Source organism: Pseudophryne corroboree, chromosome 6, assembly GCF_028390025.1.
Source record: "Pseudophryne corroboree isolate aPseCor3 chromosome 6, aPseCor3.hap2, whole genome shotgun sequence".
In the NCBI taxonomy this organism is placed as follows: domain Eukaryota; kingdom Metazoa; phylum Chordata; class Amphibia; order Anura; family Myobatrachidae; genus Pseudophryne; species Pseudophryne corroboree.
The window spans coordinates 378,789,505-378,814,520 of record NC_086449.1 but is presented as its reverse complement, the minus strand read 5'-3'; the positions used below and the strand labels follow the sequence as shown (position 1 = coordinate 378,814,520).

Here is a 25,016-nt window from a genome sequence, read left to right as displayed (position 1 = left end):
TTGTTTATTCTGTATGCACCCAACAAGCTGGGTGCTCCTGCTTCTAAGCAGACTATTGCTCGTTGGATTTGTAGTACAATTCAGCTTGCACATTCTGTGGCAGGCCTGCCACAGACAAAATCTGTAAAAGCCCATTCCACAAGGAAGGTGGGCTCATCTTGGGCGGCTGCCCGAGGGGTCTCGGCTTTACAACTTTGCCGAGCAGCTACTTGGTCAGGAGCAAAAACGTTTGTAAAATTCTACAAATTTGATACCCTGGCTGAGGAGGACCTGGAGTTCTCTCATTTGGTGCTGCAGAGTCATCCGCACTCTCCCGCCCGTTTGGGAGCTTTGGTATAATCCCCATGGTCCTTACGGAGTCCCCAGCATCCACTAGGACGTCAGAGAAAATAAGAATTTACTTACCGATAATTCTATTTCTCGTAGTCCGTAGTGGATGCTGGGCGCCCATCCCAAGTGCGGATTGTCTGCAATACTGGTACATAGTTATTGTTACCAAAAAAATCGGGTTATTGCTGTAGTGAGCCATCTTTTCTAGAGGCTCCTCTGTTATCATGCTGTTAACTGGGTTTAGATCACAAGTTATATGGTGTGATTGGTGTGGCTGGTATGAGTCTTACCCGGGATTCAAAATCCTTCCTTATTGTGTACGCTCGTCCGGGCACAGTATCCTAACTGAGGCTTGGAGGAGGGTCATAGGGGGAGGAGCCAGTGCACACCAGGTAGTTCTAAAGCTTTACTTTTGTGCCCAGTCTCCTGCGGAGCCGCTATTCCCCATGGTCCTTACGGAGTCCCCAGCATCCACTACGGACTACGAGAAATAGAATTATCGGTAAGTAAATTCTTATTTTTTTTCGAAGGAGTATCATCATTTCGGCCATTACCTTGGTAAATACCCTCGGTGCCGGGGACAGACCAACGGCAACGTCTGGAATTGGTAATGACAGTCCTGTACCACAATTTTGAGGTACTCCTGGTGAGGAGGGTAAATGGGGACATGCAGGTAAGCATTCTTGATGTCCAGTGATACCATGTAATCCCCTTCGTCCAGGCTTGCAATAACCGCCCTGAGCGATTCCATTTTGAACTTGAACCTTCGTATATAAGTGTTCAAGGATTTCAATTTTAGAATGGGTCTCACCGAACTGTCTGGTTTCGGTACCACAAACATTGTGGAATAGTAACCCCGGCCTTGTTGAAGGAGGGGTACCGTGATTATCACCTGCTGGAAGTACAGCTTGTGAATTGCCGCCAGTACTACCTCTCCTCAAGGGCAGCAGGCAAGGCTGATTTGAGGTAACGGCGAGGGTGAGTCGCCCCGAAACTCCAGCTTGTATCTCTGTGATACTACTTGCAGAACCCAGGGATCCACCTGTGAGCGAGCCCACTGGTCGCTGAAGTTCCCGAGATGCGCCCCCACCGCACCTGGCTCCACCTGTGGAGCCCCAGCGTCATGCGGTGGACTCAGAGGAAGCGGGGAAAGATTTTTGATCCTGGGAACTGGCTGTCTGGTGCAGCTTTTCCCTCTTCCCTTGTCTCTGTGCAGAAAGGAAGCGCCTTTAACCCGCTTGCTTTTCTGAAGCCGAAAGGACTGTACCTTATAATACGGTGCTTTCTTAGGCTGTGAGGAAACTTGAGGTAAATTTTTTCCTTCCCAGCTGTTGCTGTGGTGGATACGAGGTCCCAGAGACCATCCCCAAACAATTCCTCACCCTTATAAGGCAGAATCTTCATGTGCCTTCTAAAGTCAGCATCGCCTGTCCACTGCCGGGTCCCTAATACCCTCCTGGCAGAATGGACATTGCATTAATTCTGGATGCCAGCCGGCAAATATCCCTCTGTGCATCCCTCATATATAAGACGACATCTTTAATATGCTCTATGGTTAGCAAATAGTATCCCTGTCCTGACAGGGTAATAGACCACGCTGCAGCAGCACTATCCATGCTGAGGCAATTGCAGGTCTCAGTATAGTACCTGAGTGTGTATATACAGACTTAAGGATAGCCTCCTGCTTTTTATCAGCAGGCTCCTTCAAAGTGCTGTATTCTAAGACGGCAGTGCCACCTTTTTTGACAAACGTGTGAGCGCCTTATCCACCCTAGGGGATATCTCCTAACGTGACCTATCCTCTGGCGGGAAAGGGTACGCCATCAGTAACTTTTTAGAAATTACCAGTTTCTTATCGGGGGAACCCACGCTTCTTCACACACTTCATTCACTCATCTGATGGGGGAACAAAACACTGTCTGCTTTTTCTCCCCAAACATAAAACCCCTTTTTTGTGGTACCTGGGTTAATGTCAGAAATGTGTAACACATTTTTCATTGCCGAGATCATGCAACGGATGTTCCTAGTGGATTGTGTATATGTCTCAACCTCGTCGACACTGGAGTCAGACTCCGTGTCGACATCTGTGTCTGCCATCTGAGGTAGCGGGCGTTTTTGAGCCCCTGATGGCCTTTGAGACGCCTGGGCAGGCACGGGCTGAGAAGCCGGCTGTCCCACAGCTGTTACGTCATCCAGCCTTTTATGTAAGGAGTTGACACTGTCGGTTAATACCTTCCACCTATCCATCCACTCTGGTGTCGGCCCCACAGGGGGCGACATCACATTTATCGGCATCTGCTCCGCCTCCACATAAGCCTCCTCATCAATCATGTCGACACAGCCGTACCGACACACCGCACACACACACAGGGAATGCTCTGACTGAGGACAGGACCCCACAAAGTCCTTTGGGGAGACAGAGAGAGAGTATGCCAGCACACACCAGAGCGCTATATAATGCAGGGATTCACACTACCCACAGTGATTTTTCCCTTATAGCTGCTATAATACACAGATTTGCGCCTAAATTTAGTGCCCCCCCTCTCTTTTTAACCCTTTGAGCTTGAAAACTACAGGGGAGAGCCTGGGGAGCTGTCTTCCAGCTGCACTGTGAAGAGAAAATGGCGCCAGTGTGCTGAGGGAGATAGCCCCGCCCCTTTTACGGCTGACTTTCTCCCGCTTTTTTATGGATCCTGGCAGGGGTATTTTTCACATATATAGCCTCTGGGACTATATATTGTGATTATTTTTCCAGCCAAGGTGTTAATATTGCTGCTCAGGGCACCCCCCCCCCCCCCCCCCCAGTGCCCTGCACCCACCAGTGACCGGAGTGTGAGGTGTGCATGAGGAGCAATGGCGCACAGCTGCAGTGCTGTGCGCTACCTTGTTGAAGACCGAAGTCTTCTGCCGCCGATTTTCAGGACCATCTTCATGCTTCTGGCTCTGTAAGGGGGGCGGCGGCGCGGCTCCGGGACCGGACAATCGAGGTCGGGCCCTGTGTTCGATCCCTCTGGAGCTAATGGTGTCCAGTAGCCTAAGAAGCCCAAGCTAGCTGCAAGCAGGTAGGTTCGCTTCTTCTCCCCTTAGTCCCTCGTAGCAGTGAGTCTGTTGCCAGCAGATCTCACTGAAAATAAAAAACCTAAAATATACTTTCTTTTCTAGGAGCTCAGGAGAGCCCCTAGTGTGCATCCAGCTCAGCCGGGCACAAGATTCTAACTGAGGTCTGGAAGAGGGTCATAGAGGGAGGAGCCAGTGCACACCAGGTAGTCCTAAAGCTTTCTTTAGTTGTGCCCAGTCTCCTGTGGAGCCGCTATTCCCCATGGTCCTTACGGAGTGCCCAGCATCCACTAGGACGTCAGAGAAAAGTGTAATAGAATTCATAATTTCCAGTGATCAAGTCATGTTTAAAATGATACAGTTTTTTGCACACTGGGGCTGGGAAAGGGTGGAACACAAAACCGGGGGCTGACCAGTGAGCTGCCTGTAACATTAGAGAGGCATTGTGCTGGCATTTGCACAGGCTGCACAGACTGCATACTCATGCTTCCCCGCACCTTCCTGCCATTCTTGAGATACGTGCTGGATGGTAAGGAAAATGGGGTAGAAGTTATGGGTGGTATTAGAGGAGACATTCAGGTCCATGCACTATACTAAGGGTAGAGAAAATCCCTACATATACTACTTCTCAGTAAGTACTAAATAGATTTCTCTGACGTCCTAAGTGGATGCTGGGACTCCGTAAGGACCATGGGGAATAGCGGCTCCGCAGGAGACTGGGCACAACTATAAAGAAAGCTTTAGACTACTGGTGTGCACTGGCTCCTCCCACTATGACCCTCCTCCAGACTTCAGTTAGAATCTTGTGCCCGGCTGAGCTGGATGCACACTAGGGGCTCTCCTGAGCTCCTAGAAAGAAAGTATATTTAGGTTTTTTATTTTACAGTGAGATCTGCTGGCAACAGACTCACTGCAGCGAGGGACTAAGGGGAGAAGAAGCGAACCTACCTAACTGGTGGTAGTTTGGGCTTCTTAGGCTACTGGACACCATTAGCTCCAGAGGGATCGACCGCAGGACCCGACCTTGGTGTTCGTTCCCGGAGCCGCGCCGCCGGCCCCCTTACAGAGCCAGAAGCAAGAAGTGTTCCGGAAAATCGACGGCAGAAGACTTCAGTCTTCAACAAGGTAGCGCACAGCACTGCAGCTGTGCGCCATTGCTCCTCATGCACACCTCACACTCCGGTCACTGGTGGGTGCAGGGCGCTGGGGGGGGGGGGGGCGCCCTGAGGGCAATATAAGACACCTTGGCTGGCAAATCTACACCATATATAGTCAGGAAGGCTATATAGGTGTAAAAATACCCCTGCCAGAATTCCAGAAAAAGCGGGAGAAGTCCGCCGGAAAAGGGACGGGGCCATCTCCCTCAGCACACTGGCGCCATTTTTTTTTTTTTTTTAATAAACGATTTATTAGGTTTTTACAAATTTTTCCATTGATATATAAAGAACAATATCATAACAATAATATTGGTACATCGGTGCATTGCAACATCATTACATTGGCATTTTCAAGGCATTAAAGTATGAAATCAAAGAGTGACAATCAATGCTAAGTAATGCCTAATAAATTTGGGTAAAGAGTCACGATTTACATAACAATTGTTACATTCAAAAGGATGTTAGAATACAGTACAATAATCCCGTTATTCAGATCCAGTGTACCAGGTATGAGTGGATAACCTCAAATAAAAGGAAAAAGTTTTTACATAATATGATAAGATAGAGACAAAGGAGTAGAGGGTAAGGAGGGACACAAAACTAAGGGAAGGAGGGAAGAGGTAATATCAACTCCGAAATATAACAATAACTTATCATAGCGGATAAGAATTACATTATTTTCTGTCTTAGGTACCAGTCAGTGCCTTCGAATACTCTCTGTAGTTGATCTTGTATATCTTGAGGAAGTCTATTTATATATTCACCCCATTTTTTATAAAACCTCACTACCCCTGTCTCAACTTCTGGAAAAGCAGCACTTCGTTCATAATAAAGCATCTTTAAGATATCTGATTGAAGTTCATGTAGAAAGGGGGGGGGATCTAGAAATCCAGTGTTTTAGAATAAGTTTACAGGCAATGGTCAGAATAACTGTTAATATAGGAGACAGTGAGGACTTACCTAAACCTAAATCCCATTCATCAAAATTTAATAACAGGCAGGGAATAGGGGCTTTAACAAGACTGAGGGAAAAAAGTTTATTAATATAATCGATAACTTTATCCCAAAATCGTCTTATTTTTCCACATTCCCAGAAGTTATGAAAAAAATCGGCCCTACTAGTAGAGCATTTTGGGCATCTGCCTGTTTCTTCAGCTACCATAAATCTTCTTTGCGCTGGGGAGATGTATGCCCTATGTATAATCCGCAAATATGTTTCCTGCAATGCAGCAGAAGGGATACGTTTTAGGGTGATCTCACAATGCCCTGTCCAAACTGCAGATGACTGAATAGATGGGATGTCTCGAGTCCAGCTCCGAAGGGAGCGAGACCAAGCCGCTACCATAGATGTCTCCAATAAAAATGGATATAAATACAGAATTTTGTATGTTTTGATTTTAATAAAAGCCATGGTATCTAAAATAACATCTCTGGGTTGTGTCACAGCTGGTTTCACAGTTTTCGACTGAGCATAGTGCCTAGCTTGTAGGTACATAAAGAACCACCCCTTCTGAAGACTAAAAGTATCTTGGAGGTAGTCAAAGGTACGTATAGTGCCACCTGGATCAAAAATATCTTTTATCGCTATTATCCCTTTCTCTTTCCAGTTCAAATATAGTGAGTTCTCCAAACCTGGAATAAAATTAGGATTTCCCCAAAAGGTAATGAAAGGGGTGTCAGTATGGTCCCTATGCAAGCGTTTATTGATAGTACACCAGCTTCTATAAACATCTGCAAATAATACATTGGAGAGAATGTGTGCTGGGATCAACGATTTGGGAGAATGTAATAGTGCATTAGAGGAAAAGGGAAAAAAAAGTGCATCCTCCAATGCAGTATTAGTAAATACTGAGGTTTGCCCTAACCAGTCCGATATATACAGAAAATGAGCTGCTTGAGTAAAAATGGTTACATCTGGCACAGCGAAGCCTCCCTGCGCCTTTGGGAGGGTCAATTTGGAAAAAGCAATGCGCGGTCTCTTACCTTGCCATATAAATTTAGTAAGTTGGGCGTTTAGGATTTTGGTATCTCGTTTTGAAAGACAAAGGGGGAGCATTTGCAGTATATATGAAAGCTTAGGAAACAACACACTTTTTATAACAGCAATTCTGCCGGTTAACGAGAGGGGCAAGTGTATCCAGTGGTCGATTAATTTTGCAATTGAAGTCAGTATTGGTGGGAAATTGATCGTATAAAGTGAGCTAAGAGTAGTCGGAATGAGGATGCCCAGATATTTAAGAGGGGTGCGACAGATAGTAAACCTAGCTAATGTGGGGTGTGAGTGAAAGTAATTAGTTTCTGTCATTATAGGAAGGAGCTGTGATTTCGAATAGTTTACCTTAAAGCCTGAAAACGCACTAAAATTGTCTATTATGGAAGTAATAGCTGTAAGCGACTGCAAAGGCTGAGAAATAAATAGCAGCATATCATCCGCGAATAGGCTCAATTTGACTTCAACATCCTTAATTTTAATGCCAGTATACAGGGGATTTGAGCGAAGAGCTACAGCTAATGGTTCTAATGCCATAGCGAAGAGGAGGGGAGAGAGGGGGCAACCTTGTCTTGTGCCCTGTAAAATTGAAAAGGGGTGAGAGAGATAACTATTACTTAAAATTTGCGTAGAGGAGCCCTTATATAATCTTTGTAAAATCATAATAAATTCAGTGGGGGTGCCAAATCTATGTATACAATCAAACAAGTGGTCCCAGGCTACTAAATCAAACGCTTTTTCTGCATCAAGTGATAGAATGGCATTGGGACTTTGGGAGTTAGAGGAGTTAGAGGATTCTAGCCATTGCATAACTGCAAGGACTTTCCGAACATTCCCCACTGAGTGACGACCCATAATAAACCCTGTTTGGTCTTCGTGTATGATATTCGGAAGAATAAGTTTAAGTCTATCAGCTAAAATTTTAGTATATAGATTATAATCTGTGTTCAGGAGGGAAATTGGGCGGTAAGATCCAGGCAAGAGAGGGTCACGACCAGGTTTATGTAGAAGTTTCAACAGGGCGGAATTAAAGTATAGAGGGGGGTCTGATCCTGATATAAGCATATTAAAGAAGACCAGAAGGGCATCTTCTATTTTAGGGCCCAAAATCTTATAGAAGTCATTAGAGATTCCATCTGGACCAGGAGCTTTGTTGGTTTTAAGGTGCTTAATAGCGCGCCTTATTTCCTCAATAGATATAGGTTGTATTAAAGATGAGGCTTGATCTGGGGATATGTGGGGGAGGGTAACCTTGTCCCAAAAGGCAGCAGCCTCTTCAGCATTAGTTTCCGATAAGGCATACAACTTTGAGTAGAAGGCGTGCAAGATATTGGAGATATCTTTGCCACCAGAAGTGATATTGCCATTTTCATCCTTAAGAGCCTTAATTGTGTTAGAAGTAAGTTGGCCTCTGAGTAGGTTAGATAAAAGTTTCCCCGACCTATTACCATGTTTATAGAATTTGCAGGCAGAGTTAAAAGAATATTTAGATTCCGCCTGAGACAACATGTTATCAAAAGCTGTCTTTTGTGTCAAATACGCCAATTTATTGGCTGAGGTAGGTGTAGTTTTAAATGTCTGATAGGCTGTAGTGAGGTTGGTTTGCAATTCTACATATGAGGAACGGAACAATTTGTCTTTATGTGCACAGTAAGAAATAATCTCTCCTCTAAGTACAGGCTTAAAAGCTAGCCAAAAAAGTGCGGGGGAAGAAGAGGCGGTATCCCTATTATCAGATTGATAATTAGCCCATATGGTTTCCAATGCAGCTCTAAACTTTGAGTGAGATAAGTGGGAGGGGAAACGCCATTGTTTAAATGGGCCTTTATCCGTGACCAGGGCAAATCTGATCCAACACAGAGCGTGATCAGACACACAGATAGGTTCTATATTAGAATCCAGGAGGCGTGTAAATAAATGCTCAGACATAAAAATATAGTCTATCCTGGAGAGAGTGTTATGAGCTGCAGATAGACAGGTAAAATCACGCTCCAAAGGATGAGCAGCTCTCCATGCATCTACTAACTGAAGTTGTTGTAGAATATACGGTATGCCTATCTGTGGGACCCGACGTTTGTTGTATGGAGAAGAGGAAGCATCCATCAGCGGGGATGCTACTATATTTAAATCTCCCCCAAAGAGAATAGGGACAGTACCATAAGCGTATAATTTTGTTACAATTTTCATTAAAAAAACCTTAGCATATACATTTGGGGCGTACACATTACATAGTATGTATCTAGATTGGTCAATTGATACCTCAGCGATTATATAGCGACCCTGAGGGTCAATTAATGAGGAGTGTACAACGATTACTAATGATGCCCTCACCAGTATTGCCACTCCTCTGGCCTTAGAGGTGAATGGGGCAGATAGAAGGACTTTCCAACGTAGTGCGTTTAATTTTAGCATTTCAGGGGGTAGCAAATGAGTTTCTTGCAAATATGCTATATCAATTTTTGTTCTATTGAGGTATATTAATATCTTCTTCCTCTTAACTGGAGAATGAAAGCCACCGACGTTAAGAGAACCCAATGTAAGACTAGCCATATATGGAGTAGTAAAGAGGTATGTATGTAAAATATACTCCCAACTTACTTATTGAAATCCTCTCACATGATGATAAGATAAGAAATATAGTCAAATCGGAGTTGCAAAAGGGAAGAGGGGGGGTGGGAAGAAACAACTGGGGGAACAAACATAGTGAATATATTCCGCTAAGGAAGTATATTCCTATGTTACGCACACATGCTGGGTGTGCTTCCGGATTGAAATCTTCCCGCGTCAAACTAATACGCGGGTAAACTCTAACGAGCATAAAGCATAACAAGATAGGTGCTCTTAACCTCCATAGTAAAAAACATAGTGATTCATGTATTTGTATATATGAGGGTTAGGCACAGAGCCATTATTGATCAAAAGTAAAGCATTGGTCAGAGTGGATACAGAAGGGTCACATGGATAAGCATTGCCTAAAATACCATATGAAGTTCTATACCCTTAATCATCATTTCTATAAAACTATCTCTGGCCAAATGCATTCTGAACAGTGATTGCAAAAAGACAAGCATGTAATTTTTAAACCAAAAGGAGCAATGAGACTTTAGATATGATCTAAGCCAGCGGAGGGGGACAATCTAGCAACAATAACCAGAGATTAAAAAGGAAGAGAAAAAAAAAAAAAAAAAGAGAAAGGCAAATGTATTGTTAGCTAGGAGACTGCAAGGAAGTCACTAAGTATCAGCCGAGGCTGTAACTATGCATATACAAAGGACATTGCAGACTGCACGTGGATATCTCTTTAGGGATATATAAGACTATTGAATCTCACATCTCAGGGCACATTATAGATCAGCTGGGTCTCCAGAGGGGCTGTAATCTGACTGAGTAAGTTCACGTAGGTATCCCTCCGCATCCCCGACTGTGGAGAAATCTTTAAATGCATTGCCTTCAAAGAGACGGAGACGTGCTGGAAATAACAAGGCAAATTTCCTTTTGTCTTTCACCAGTTTAGTACAAAGAGGTGCAAATTCTTTCCTTGCTCTCATTACTTCAGAAGAATAGTCCTGAAAAATAAACAATCGGGAGCCCATCCACTTAAGATCTCTGTTGTGCCTTGACGCTGCCCAGATAGCCTCCTTGTGTACAAAACTAAGAGTTTTGAAAATGACGACACGGGGTCTGCTGTCTGTGCCGGACCGCGGGGGACCCAAGCGGTGCGCTCGCTCTATTACCAAGCCCGTGCAATCCTCTCCAATATCCAGTAGATCAGGCAAGGTAGATTGTAAAAAGGTAAACAGTTCAGGTCCTTTAAGCGATTCAGGTAACCCCACGACACATAAATTGCATCGACGTGACCTATTTTCAAGGGCGTCGACTTTTGTTTGTAGCTGATAATGGGATTTCTGAAGTTGTTCATATTGTATTTTGAGCTCAGTTACTTCTTGGAAATTCTCCCCAATCCGTTGCTCATTATTTACCACTGTTCTAGAAAGCTGCTTCACCTGTGATTTCATATCACGTATGGCTTGTTGCAGTTTGGCTGAATGTGCATCCATAATTGGTCCCATAGCTACCTGTACTGCCTTTACAACATCTGTGTATGTAACAGGGTTATCAGAGGCAGGTACAGGGATGTCTGGGGTGGGTTGTGGAGGGTGCGAGGCATGCTGTGAGTGTGTATCAATGCTAGCAGCATGTGTCCCCACCTGAGAATCAGACGCGGCGGCCATCTTGGATTCCGGCTGCCGACGTTCAGACTTTGATTTGTGCACTTTGGGGGGCATAGATGCGGATAGAAATCTATCCATGTGGTGCCCCACACTCTCTCCTTGAGCTCACTGCAAAAACCGCCGCTGTCCACGGCGGAATGGAGGCTCTGTACGGCCCGTTATTCGGAGGTGCGGGAGAGCTGTAAAGATCAGCGTCTCCTCATGCAGGCACCGGAACCGGAAGTCTCACTGGCGCCATTTTTCCCTCACAGCTCCGCTGGAAGGACGCTCCCTGGCTCTCCCCTGCAGTTGTCAAGCTACACAAGGGTAAAAAAGAGAGGGGGGGCACTAAATTTAGGCGCAGTATATATAAAATAGGCAGCTATAAGGGAAAACACTCATTTATAGTGGGATCCCTGTGTTATATAGCGCTCTGGTGTGTGCTGGCATACTCTCTCTCTGGGGTATATTTACTAATATTCGTAATTCTCCCGATTTGGTGGGAGAATAATCACGAATGACATCGAAAGTGTAAAACTGCAACTTTTTGAATTTGTTACGACGGATTTACTAAGCTGTCGTATTCGTATTTTTTGTTTTGTCCGATGTCGATGTCATTCGTGGTTTTCTGGTGTAGAATGCGGCCGATTTGGTTGTTTTGCGGCCGTGTTTTTAGTGTATTTTACGACTGCGTCACATGTCTGTTACGGCAGTGATTTTTATTTCGCGGCCGCGTTTCTAGTCCTAAGTTTCGTTTTTGTCACGCGTCCGTGATTGGTTGTATTCGTGATGGAGGAGTGTCTGTGCACATTACTATAAAACCGCCCCAAACACACCGCACCTCGTGGGTTTAGCTAGTGGAGAGGAGAGAGGAAGGTGTATTTGTAGTTGGTGAGTTTGGTGGAGTTTTTGGTGGATTTGGTGAGGAGTTTTGTGATTGTTGAGTGCTGTACTGTGTGTGTAAGTAGTCTTGTCATATTTGTAGTATTGTTTTTTCACAGTTTGTAAACTTTTTTGTCCTTGTTTTTTTTTTATAGTCTTTTGTCATTGTTTGTGAGTGAGTGAGCGTGTGTGTTGGCTGTGTGGTGTGTAGTAGTAGTAGTGGAGGAGTGTGTTTTCTGTTAGAGATGTGCACTTGAAATTTTTCGAGTTTTGTGTTTTGGTTTTGGGTTCGGTTCCGCGGCCGTGTTTTGGGTTCGACCGCGTTTTGGCAAAACCTCACCGAATTTTTTTTGTCGGATTCGGGTGTGTTTTGGATTCGGGTGTTTTTTTTCAAAAAACACTAAAAAACAGCTTAAATCATAGAATTTGGGGGTCATTTTGATCCCAAAGTATTATTAACCTCAAAATCCATAATTTCCACTCATTTTCAGTCTATTCTGAATACCTCACACCTCACAATATTATTTTTAGTCCTAAAATTTGCACCGAGGTCGCTGGATGACTAAGCTAAGCGACCCTAGTGGCCGACACAAACACCGGGCCCATCTAGGAGTGGCACTGCAGTGTCACGCAGGATGGCCCTTCCAAAAAACACTCCCCAAACAGCACATGACGCAAAGAAAAAAAGAGGCGCAATGAGGTAGCTGTGTGAGTAAGATAAGCGACCCTAGTGGCCGACACAAACACCGGGCCCATCTAGGAGTGGCACTGCAGTGTCACGCAGGATGGCCCTTCCAAAAAACACTCCCCAAACAGCACATGACGCAAAGAAAAAAAGAGGCGCAATGAGGTAGCTGTGTGAGTAAGCTAAGCGAGTAGCGACCCTAGTGGCCGACACAAACACCTGGCCCATCTAGGAGTGGCACTGCAGTGTCACGCAGGATGGCCCTTCCAAAAAACACCCCCCCAAACAGCACATGACGCAAAGAAGAAAAAAAGAGGCGCAATGAGGTAGCTGTGTGAGTAAGATAAGCGACCCTAGTGGCCGACACAAACACCGGGCCCATCTAGGAGTGGCACTGCAGTGTCACGCAGGATGGCCCTTCCAAAAAACACTCCCCAAACAGCACATGACGCAAATAAAAATGAAAGAAAAAAGAGGTGCAAGATGGAATTGTCCTTGGGCCCTCCCACCCACCCTTATGTTGTATAAACAGGACATGCACACTTTAACCAACCCATCATTTCAGTGACAGGGTCTGCCACACGACTGTGACTGAAATGACGGGTTGGTTTGGACCCCCACCGAAAAAGAAGCAATTAATCTCTCCTTGCACAAACTGGCTCTACAGAGGCAAGATGTCCACCTCATCATCATCCTCCGATATATCACCGTGTACATCCCGCTCCTCACAGATTATCAATTCGTCCCCACTGGAATCCACCATCTCAGCTCCCTGTGTACTTTGTGGAGGCAATTGCTGCTGGTCAATGTCTCCACGGAGGAATTGATTATAATTCATTTTAATGAACATCATCTTCTCCACATTTTCTGGAAGTAACCTCGTACGCCGATTGCTGACAAGGTGAGCGGCGGCACTAAACACTCTTTCGGAGTACACACTTGTGGGAGGGCAACTTAGGTAGAATAAAGCCAGTTTGTGCAAGGGCCTCCAAATTGCCTCTTTTTCCTGCCAGTATTGTCTGACGTGCCTACTTGGATGCGGTCACTCATATAATCCTCCACCATTCTTTCAATGGTGAGAGAATCATATGCAGTGACAGTAGACGACATGTCCGTAATCGTTGTCAGGTCCTTCAGTCCGGACCAGATGTCAGCATCAGCAGTCGCTCCAGACTGCCCTGCATCACCGCCAGCGGGTGGGCTCGGAATTCTGAGCCTTTTCCTCGCACCCCCAGTTGCGGGAGAATGTGAAGGAGGAGATGTTGACAGGTCGCGTTCCGCTTGACTTGACAATTTTGTCACCAGCAGGTCTTTGAACCCCAGCAGACTTGTGTCTGCCGGAAAGAGAGATCCAAGGTAGGTTTTAAATCTAGGATCGAGCACGGTGGCCAAAATGTAGTGCTCTGATTTCAACAGATTGACCACCCGTGAATCCTTGTTAAGCGAATTAAGGGCTGCATCCACAAGTCCCACATGCCTAGCGGAATCGCTCCCTTTTAGCTCCTCCTTCAATGCCTCCAGCTTCTTCTGCAAAAGCCTGATGAGGGGAATGACCTGACTCAGGCTGGCAGTGTCTGAACTGACTTCACGTGTGGCAAGTTCAAAAGGTTGCAGAACCTTGCACAACGTTGAAATCATTCTCCACTGCGCTTGAGACAGGTGCATTCCACCTCCTATATCGTGCTCAATTGTATAGGCTTGAATGGCCTTTTGCTGCTCCTCCAACCTCTGAAGCATATAGAGGGTTGAATTCCACCTCGTTACCACTTCTTGCTTCAGATGATGGCAGGGCAGGTTCAGGCGTTTTTGGTGGGGCGCCAGTTTTCTGTACGTGGTGCCTGTACGCCGAAAGTGTCCCGCAATTCTTCTGGCCACCGACAGCATCTCTTGCACGCCCCTCTCGTTTTTTAAAAAATTCTGCACCACCAAATTCAAGGTATGTGCAAAACATGGGACGTGCTGGAATTTGCCCATATTTAATGCACACACAATATTGCTGGCGTTGTCCGATGCCACAAATCCACAGGAGAGTCCAATTGGGGTAAGCCATTCCGCGATGATCTTCCTCAGTTGCCGTAAGAGGTTTTCAGCTGTGTGCGTATTCTGGAAACCGGTGATACAAAGCGTAGCCTGCCTAGGAAAGAGTTGGCGTTTGCGAGATGCTGCTACTGGTGCCGCCGCTGCTGTTCTTGCGGCGGGAGTCCATACATCTACCCAGTGGGCTGTCACAGTCATATAGTCCTGACCCTGCCCTGCTCCACTTGTCCACATGTCCGTGGTTAAGTGGACATTGGGTACAGCTGCATTTTTTAGGACACTGGTGACTCTTTTTCTGAGGTCTGTGTACATTTTCGGTATCGCCTGCCTAGAGAAATGGAACCTAGATGGTATTTGGTACCGGGGACACAGTACCTCCAACAAGTCTCTAGTTGGCTCTGCAGTAATGATGGATACCGGAACCACGTTTCTCACCACACAGGATGCCAAGGCCTCAGTTATCCGCTTTGCAGCAGGATGACTGCTGTGATATTTCATCTTCCTCGCAAAGGACTGTTGGACAGTCAATTGCTTGGTGGAAGTAGTAAAAGTGGTCTTACGAGTACGACTTCCCCTCTGGGATGACCATCGACTCCCAGCAGCAACAACAGCAGCGCCAGCAGCAGTAGGCGTTACACGCAAGGATGCATCGGAGGAATCCCAGGCAGGAGAGGACTCGTCAGAATTGCCAGTGACATGGCCTGCAGGACTATTGGCATTCCTGGGGAAGGAGGAAATTGACACTGAGGGAGTTGGTGGGGTGGTTTGCGTGAGCTTGGTTACAAGAGGAAGGGATTTACTGGTCAGTGGACTGCTTCCGCTGTCGCCCAAAGTTTTTGAACTTGTCACTGACTTATTATGAATGCGCTGCAGGTGACGTATAAGGGAGGATGTTCCGAGGTGGTTAACGTCCTTACCCCTACTTATTACAGCTTGACAAAGGCAACACACGGCTTGACAAATGTTGTCCGCATTTCTGGTGAAATACTTCCACACCGAAGAGCTGATTTTTTTGGTATTTTCACCAGGCATGTCAACGGCCCTATTCCTCCCACGGACAACAGGTGTCTCCCCGGGTGCCTGACTTAAACAAACCACCTCACCATCAGAATCCTCCTTATCAATTTCCTCCCCAGCGCCAGCAACACCCATATCCTCCTCATCCTGGTGTACTTCAACACTGACATCTTCAATCTGACTATCAGGAACTGGACTGCGGGTGCTCCTTCCAGCACTTGCAGGGGGCGTGCAAATGGTGGAAGGCGCATGCTCTTCACGTCCAGTGTTGGGAAGGTCAGGCATCGCAACCGACACAATTGGACTCTCCTTGTGGATTTGGGATTTGGAAGAACGCACAGTTCTTTGCGGTGCTTTTGCCAGCTTGAGTCTTTTCAGTTTTCTAGCGAGAGGCTGAGTGCTTCCATCCTCATGTGAAGCTGAACCACTAGCCATGAACATAGGCCAGGGCCTCAGCCGTTCCTTGCCACTCCGTGTGGTAAATGGCATATTGGCAAGTTTACGCTTCTCCTCCGACAATTTTATTTTAGGTTTTGGAGTCCTTTTTTTACTGATATTTGGTGTTTTGGATTTTACATGCTCTGTACTATGACATTGGGCATCGGCCTTGGCAGACGACGTTGCTGGCATTTCATCGTCTCGGCCATGACTAGTGGCAGCAGCTTCAGCACGAGGTGGAAGTGGATCTTGATCTTTCCCTAATTTTGGAACCTCAACATTTTTGTTCTCCATATTTTAATAGGCACAACTAAAAGACACAGAGGTAGCTACAGCCGTGGACTACCGTACTGTGTCTGCTGCTAATATAGACTGGATGATAATGAGATGAAATCAATATATATATATATAATATCACTAGTACTGCAGCCGGACAGGTATATAATATATATTTATTATGTACTAATGACTGATGACGGACCTGCTGGACACTGTCAGCTCAGCAGCACCGCAGACTGCTACAGTAAGCTACTATAGTAGTATGTATCAAGAAGAAAGAAAAAAAAAAACCACGGGTAGGTGGTATACAATTATGGATGGACCAGCGACTGCCGACACAGAGGTAGCTACAGCCGTGGACTACCGTACTGTGTCTGCTGCTAATATAGACTGGATGATAATGAGATGAAATCAATATATATATATATATAATATCACACTAGTACTGCAGCCGGACAGGTATATAATATATATTTATTATGTACTAATGACTGATGACGGACCTGCTGGACACTGTCAGCTCAGCAGCACCGCAGACTGCTACAGTAAGCTACTATAGTAGTATGTATCAAGAAGAAAGAAAAAAAAAAACCACGGGTAGGTGGTATACAATTATGGATGGACCAGCGACTGCCGACACAGAGGTAGCTACAGCCGTGGACTACCGTACTGTGTCTGCTGCTAATATAGACTGGATGATAATGAGATGAAATCAATATATATATATATATATATATATAATATCACACTAGTACTGCAGCCGGACAGGTATATAATATATATTTATTATGTACTAATGACTGATGACGGACCTGCTGGACACTGTCAGCTCAGCAGCACCGCAGACTGCTACAGTAAGCTACTATAGTAGTATGTATCAAGAAGAAAGAAAAAAAAAAACCACGGGTAGGTGGTATACAATTATGGATGGACCAGCGACTGCCGACACAGAGGTAGCTACAGCCGTGGACTACCGTACTGTGTCTGCTGCTAATATAGACTGGATGATAATGAGATGAAATCAATATATATATATATAATATCACACTAGTACTGCAGCCGGACAGGTATATAATATATATTTATTATGTACTAATGACTGATGACGGACCTGCTGGACACTGTCAGCTCAGCAGCACCGCAGACTGCTACAGTAAGCTACTATAGTAGTATGTATCAAGAAGAAAGAAAAAAAAAAACCACGGGTAGGTGGTATACAATTATGGATGGACCAGCGACTGCCGACACAGAGGTAGCTACAGCCGTGGACTACCGTACTGTGTCTGCTGCTAATATAGACTGGATGATAATGAGATGAAATCAATATATATATATATATAATATCACTAGTACTGCAGCCGGACAGGTATATAATATATATTTATTATGTAATGACTGATGACGGACCTGCTGGACACTGTCAGCTCAGCAGCACCGCAGACTGCTACAGTAAGCTACTATAGTAGTATGTATCAAGAAGAAAGAAAAAAAAAAACCATGGGTAGGTGGTATACAATATTATATATATATTATATACAATGATATATATATATATATTATATATATTAAACTGGTGGTGATTATTATAAACTGGTGGTCGGGTCACTGGTCACACTATCAGCAACTTGCAAGTAGTACTCCTAAGCAGACAATCACAATATATATTATACTGGTGGTCAGTGTGGTCACAATGGCAGTGTGGCACTCTGGCAGCAAAAGTGTGCACTGTACGTTATATGTACTCCTGAGTCCTGCTCTCAGACTCTAACTGCTCCCCACTGTCAGTGTCTCCCCCACAAGTCAGATATATATTATACAGTCACACTATCTATCTATCACTTCAGCAAGTAGTAGTACTCCTCCTAAAGTACTCCTCCTAATGCTCCCCAAAATTACTACTGTGTCTCTCTCTACTCTAGTCTCACTCTCTATAAACGGAGAGGACGCCAGCCACGTCCTCTCCCTATCAATCTCAATGCACGTGTGAAAATGGCGGCGACGCGCGGCTCCTTATATAGAATCCGAGTCTCGCGAGAATCCGACAGCGGGATGATGACGTTCGGGCGCGCTCGGGTTAACCGAGCAAGGCGGGAAGATCCGAGTCGCTCGGACCCGTGTAAAAAAACATGAAGTTCGGGCGGGTTCGGATTCCGAGGAACCGAACCCGCTCATCTCTATTTTCTGTATTTATTTTTCTGTGTTTTGTGTCGTTTGTCCTCATGTCTGACTCAGAGGTCAGTGTGGTGGAGGAGGTTAGTGAGAGGGAGGCGGTTAGTGAGGTGGAGGCTGTTAGTGAGGTGGAGGAGGTGAGTGAGGTGGAGGGGGTTAGTGAGAGGGAGGAGGTTAGTGAGGAGGAGGAGGAGGGGGTGCCTGTTGCTGCATTCTCCAGTGAGAGTGATGGTGCTGTGGCTCCGCAGCCACGCACCACTACCAAGACTGGCAGGAATATTAAGTTCAGCTATGCTGAAAACATGGCGTTGGTGCGTGAGCTCATGAAGCACCATCGGCAATTGTTTGGGCAGGATGCTGCCAAGGTGTCCTCCCGCAGGAAGTCTGTCCTGTGGGGGAAAGTAATAGTTGCCGTAAATAGTGAGGGTGTGGTGAGGCGGACTGAGGACACGTGTCGCAAGAGGTTCTATGACATAAAGCGCCGTGTCAAGGCCAAGATGGCCAAAGAGGCTAAATCAGCCCGCAAAACCGGGGGTGGACCCCCTTTCCGGGCAACCTATCGGGAGTGGGAGGAGCCTGTGCGGGCACTGATTCCAGCAGAAGTGGTGTCTGCAACTCATGTCCGGGATTCGGACCGACCCACGCAGGATGGTGAGTTTGATAATTAGAAATTATATTTTAAAGTGTGCAAAATGATAATGCAGGAAAAATTATTTTTTAAAAGTATGCATACATTGTTGGTCATGTATTGCAGGCCTATGCACCCTTAAGCTGTTTTTGTGTTTTGAAACTGCATTTCCCATCTTGCCTTGGCTGTAGTTTTTTTAATTTATAATGCAAAATCAGGTGCAGTGCATGCTGGTATGTGTAGTTCCAATAATTAATATGAGATATTGCTTTGACATAGCTGTTGTATTTAATAGCAGCTTGTTATGATGTGTTTTTTTTTAAATCGATTTGTAAACAAACTTTTAATTTACATTTTGTTTCAAGTTGCAAGTAATCAATCTATGCAATATCTGACACATAATTCATCAATGTTACAGATTTTTTTTTGTGCAACACCATGTACATTTTTATATACATAACAAATTAAGGAATCACGAAGATCTTAAGCAGAAATTAGTTTAATTTACAATACGTACAAGATGGTTACAGTACACTAATGCTTTGCAGTTAGCATTTTTTTACAAAGTATGGTCATAATGTTTTTTCAACTTTTTCAACAGTCCGACAGACCAGCCGGCCAGACAGGCCACAGACAACTCAGGATGATGCTGGGATTGCAGGTAAGAATTCACTGTAGTCACATATTCTGCAAACACATAGAAGTACAAAATATTAATGTTTATATATTCTCATAGGTTCAGCTTCTGTAAGCCGCCCTCCTCTAAGGCGACCATCACAGGGCTCGGGTCACTTACCCAGGAGGCCAAGTAAGACACGGCGTCTTGTCTCTGAATCTGCGGATCCATCTTCCCCACCCAGGCGGCGCATTTCTGCAGTCTCACCCCAGCCACCACAGGCACTATTGGCGAGTCCACAGAGTGATGAGCCCAGATCACCTCAGTTATCTGGTGAGTCAAAACATAAACTAAACACATAGCAAATAATCTACACAGTACAGTTACTATGATGTGAGTTGTAGTTGAGATTACATGTTTGCCATAACAACCAATGCGATGTTACGTCTTAAATTTTTTAAGGTGCAAATGCAGAATTTTTCAATGTCTTAGTGGTTGCTATCGCCAACATCAAATTTAAAAATGAACAGACATTTGTTTAAATTTAGGCCACACACGTGCACATAAAAATAACACCACATTACTGACTGAAATAAATCCACCACCACCCCCTCCACACCATTATAGTGTTCACACACCTCCCCTGTCCTGTATGTAGACTGCTTACTTGCTCCGCTCCTCTGGACTATCCAGGTAAGCAGTCTATATCCTGGACAGGGGAGGTGACAGAACACTGTAATGCTGTGGAGGGGAGGTAGTTAGGTGAGGATTCCGCAAGTCAGTCTATGTGCACGCCTGTGATGGTATATATGTGTTTGGAAACCAAATAAATTTTAAGTTTAAAAACACAACTCAAAATACAAAAATAATGGAGTATTATGAATGTAGAAATGTTTAGAACTAGCAAATATATTACAGGTTGAGTATCCCATATCCAAATATTCAGAAATACGGAATATTCCGAAATACGGAGTTTTTTGAGTGAGAGTGAGATAATGAAACCTTTGTTTTTTGATGGTTCAATGTACACAAACTTTGTTTAATACACAAAGTTATTAAAATATTGTATTAAATGACTTTCAGGCTGTGTGTATAAGATGTATATGAAACATAAATGAATTGTGTGAATGTACACACACTTTGCTTAATGCACAAAGTTATAAAAAATATTGGCTAAAATGACCTTCAGGCTGTGTGTATAAGGTGTATATGTAACATAAATGCATTCTGTGCTTAGATTTAGGTCCCATCACCATGATGTCTCATTATGGTATGCAATTATTCCAAAATACGGAAAAATCCAATATCCAAAATACCTCTGGTCCCAAGCATTTTGGATAAGGGATACTCTCAACCTGTATTTGTAAAGTAAACAGTGCATGTTGGCCACCCCATACAGAGCCAAGCTTGATGCCCGACGTGGACCAGCAGGGACAAGACCAACAGGCAACATTCACACTGCAACTAACACCTGTTGACCCGAGCAAGCCAATACAGCCGCAGGATATCCCCCAAGCCTCCATGAGTCCACAACTGGTCCAAGCTCCACCCCAGCCACAAATTCCAGATGACTTTTGGTCCAGTTGGACAAGCCAACAGACCCAAAGCAATGCCAGCCTGACCGCACATACCCAACACCTTGCCAGTCTGCCCCATCATCTACCGCGCATTAGTCGCAACTCGGGCAGACTGATTGTCCAAGTAGGCCGAATCGCAACATCTATGGAGCAAATACGGGCAGACAACAACCAAATGCTGGCTCATTTAACGCGCATCATTGATGAGCAACAGCGCCAGCACCAAACACTCATACAACTAATACAGCACAACCAGGTTGTGAATGAATCATTATCCCGGATTGTAGCCAGCCACACTGCAACCAACACACAACTGAATGCCAGCATAAATAATTTAAGCAACAACATATCATTGATGGCAGCACAACAAGTGACCTCCAGCTCTGGAACCACGACCCCTAGCCAAACGCCAGTAACCTCCCCTGTTCGGCGATCCTCCCGAGCACGTGCCAGTGAGCCAGCACAAAGCACAGCACCCAGCACACACAAGCGCAAAAAATAATACAAAAAAAACATTTGTGTAACGCAATAAATAAAATTTTTAGGCAAACACACAACTTCCTGTGTCCGTCTCAAACATTGTAGAAGCTGCTATGTATGTATGTATGTTTTTCTGGGGTAATGAATGACAATGTATTGATAACATAAACTAACTACAATGTACACACCACTATAAATAAACAACAAACAGTAAGTAACAAAACACACAATTGTTTGTATTGCAAAGTGTTTAGTCAAGGATAATTACATCCAACAAAAACTTACCCGAAAAATACCGCTGAATCACTTCTTGCCGTACCTGCCTCCCTACATATGTACTCACACTGTCACCAGATGTTTCTAACTCCTCTGCTTGCTGACTGCTTTCTCCCTCATCATCTGCCAGATGTTGACTTAAACACAGATTATGGAGAAAACAGCAGCAGAACACAATCCTAGTCACCTTTGAGGGACTATACAACAAAAGGCCTGCAGATTTATCCAGACACCGAAACCGTGATTTCAGCACACCAAAACATCTTTCTATCACATTCCGCGTAGCCTTATGTGCATGATTGTAACTGTGTTCAGCAGGAGAATCAGGTTGGGACAATGGAGTAAGGAGCCAAGAGTAGCAGCCGTAACCACCATCACCTGAAAAACAGATATAGTCAACATTAGTACATTTGTAAGATTATTCATTACCCAAGTCAAAAATGGAGTTTGTTGTTAAAAGACATACACACAACACATTTTAAACATACCCAGCAGCCAGCCATCAGGCATTTGTCCGTCCTCAAATTTATCGAAGAGCGATGACTGACTGAGGATGAAGGAGTCATGGCAGCCACCAGGGTAACCTGCAACAACACTCATAATTTTTAATTTTGCATCACAGACCACCTGGACATTAGTGGATTGGGCCATATGTCTATTAGTATATATATATTGACGGCCCCTAGGTGATCTCAGCTGAACGTGTGTGCAATCTATGGCCCCCAGCACATTGGGCATGCGAGCAAGCTCATAGAAAGCTACCCTGACAGCACGCCACTCCGACTCCTGGGTAGGGAAGCAGATTGAGGCATTAATATGTGGATCCAAGACATCCAAAACCTGAGTGGACATTAAACAATCTAAGGTGAGTGTCATGTTAGGTATTCTATACAATACTGTGTTGTAAGAGCTTACAGAAGCAACACTATGTATTTTTTGACTCACCTGATTCAAATATTTTGAAAAGGTTGGCTGTGAGATACCAATAACGTCGCCTGCCACAGCCTGGAAGCTCCCAGTAGCCATAAAGTGTAACACAGCCAGGAGTTTGTGCAAGCCTGAGACAGAGCGAGAGCGTGCTGTCTCAGGGTCTAGTCCCAGTTTGACAAGGTCATACAGGCGGAAAATGTTGGTTCTATTTAGGCGGAACATCTGTATGACCCTATCATCGGACAATGCGTTTAAGTTTAAACGACCCCTAAAAAAACGTGGCTGGCGCAGCCTCCGCGGTACCTGGACAACCTGCTGACCATGTTCACTTACCTGGCCCTGATTTCTGGAAGCCTCATGGAGCAGTCTAAGGTATCCCACAGCAAACAGAAAGTCATTGGCACACACCACAGCTGCCATTTCAGAGTGAGAGAATTTCTAAATGTTCCTGGAACACTTTTATAGGGCCAAACATTCAGGTGTGAGTAATGGATAATTGAGTACACATGTAAACACGCTTTTCAAAAGCAGGTGCGTTTTTTTTTAGGACTTTTTTACGATTTGTATTTTTTCACGCCCGCAAATGCATTTTCACGGCAGACATTACAATTACGAATGGTTAGTAAATGACCGAGATTCATATCTAAACAGGCGTATTTTGACCGATGGTGTATTCATTCGTAATTTTTTACAACTACTTCCAAAAAAATACGAATGCCCTCATCTCTGCCGTGATTTGAGTTTAGTAAATTACCGAGATGACACTTTGATGAAAAAACGGCATCTCAGTCAAAATCGGGAGCTTAGTAAATATACCCCTCTGTCTCCCCAAAGGGCTTTGTGGGGTCCTGTCCTCTGTCAGAGCATTTCCTGTGTGTATGCGGTGTGTCAGTACGGCTGTGTCGACATGTTTGATGAGGAGGCTTATGTGGAGGCGGAGCAGATGCCTATAAATGTGATGTCACCCCCTGCGGGGTCGACACCTGAGTGGATGGTGCTGTGGAAGGAATTACGCGACAGTGTCGACTCCTTGCATAAAAGGTTTGACGACATACCAAATGTGGGACAGCCGGCTTCTCAGCCTGTGCCTGCCCAGGTGTCTCAAAAGCCATCAGGGGCTCTAAAACGCCCGCTACCTCAGATGGCAGACACAGATGTCGACACGGATACTGACTCCAGTGTCGACGACGATGAGAGATGAGACTAATGTAACTTCCAGTAGGGCGACACGTTACATGATTGAGGCAATGAAAAATGTGTTGCACATTTCTGATGTTACCCCCGGTACCACAAAAAAGGGTATTATGTTTGGAGAGAAAAAACTACCAGTAGCTTTTCCTCCATCTGAGGAGTTAAATGAAGTGTGTGAAGAAGCGTGGGCTTCCCCTGATAAGAAACTGGTAATTTCTAAGAGGTTACTAATGGCGTACCCTTTCCCGCCAGAGGATAGGGCACGTTGGGAAACATCCCCTAGGGTGGATAAAGCGCTCTCACGCTTGTCAAAGAAGGTGGCACTACCGTCTCCGGATACGGCCGCCCTGAAGGAATCTGCTGATAGAAAGCAGGAGGCTATCCTGAAGTCTATATATACACACACAGGTGTTATACTGAGACCAGCTATTGCTTCAGCATGGATGTGCAGTGCTGCAGCTGCATGGTCAGATTCCCTGTCGGAAAATATTGATACCCTAGACAGGGACACTATATTGCTAAACGTAGAGCATATTAAAGACGCACTTTTATACATAAGGGATGCACAGAGGGATATTTGCAGGCTGGCATCTAAAATTAGTGCAATGTCCATTTCTGCCAGGAGAGGGTTATGGACTCGGCAGTGGACAGGAGATGCAGATTCCAAAAGGCACATGGAAGTTCTGCCTTATAAGGGTGAGGAGTTGTTCGGGGATGGTCTCTCGGACCTCGTTTCCACAGCAACAGCTGGGAAGTCTACATTTTTACCCCATGTTCCCTCACAGCCAAAAAAAGCACCGTATTATCAGGTACAGTCCTTTTGGCCCAATAGGGGCAAGCGGGTTAAGGGCGCGTCCTTTCTGCCTAGAGGCAGAGGTAGGGGGAAAAAGCTGCAGCATACAGCCAGTTCCCAGGAGCAAAAGTCCTCCCCCGCTTCCTCTAAGTCCACAGCATGACGCTGGGGCTCCACAGGCGGAGCCAGGTACGGTGGGGGCCGTCTCAAATATTTCAGCAATCAGTGGGCTCGCTCACGGGTGGATCCCTGGATCTTTCAAGTAGTATCTCA

At 45.1% G+C, this 25,016-nt stretch overlaps 1 long non-coding RNA gene across 1 annotated transcript; it reads right to left on the bottom strand.

Moving 5' to 3' along the window:
* Window positions 1–19,399: 19,399 nt before the first annotated feature.
* Window positions 19,400–21,939, bottom strand: LOC134935300 (uncharacterized). The gene is made up of 3 exons (XR_010180038.1): window positions 21,839–21,939; window positions 19,677–19,826; window positions 19,400–19,567 (listed from the first exon to the last, which is right to left on the bottom strand). It is a non-coding gene; the product is annotated as an uncharacterized LOC134935300 (long non-coding RNA).
* Window positions 21,940–25,016: the final 3,077 nt, after the last annotated feature.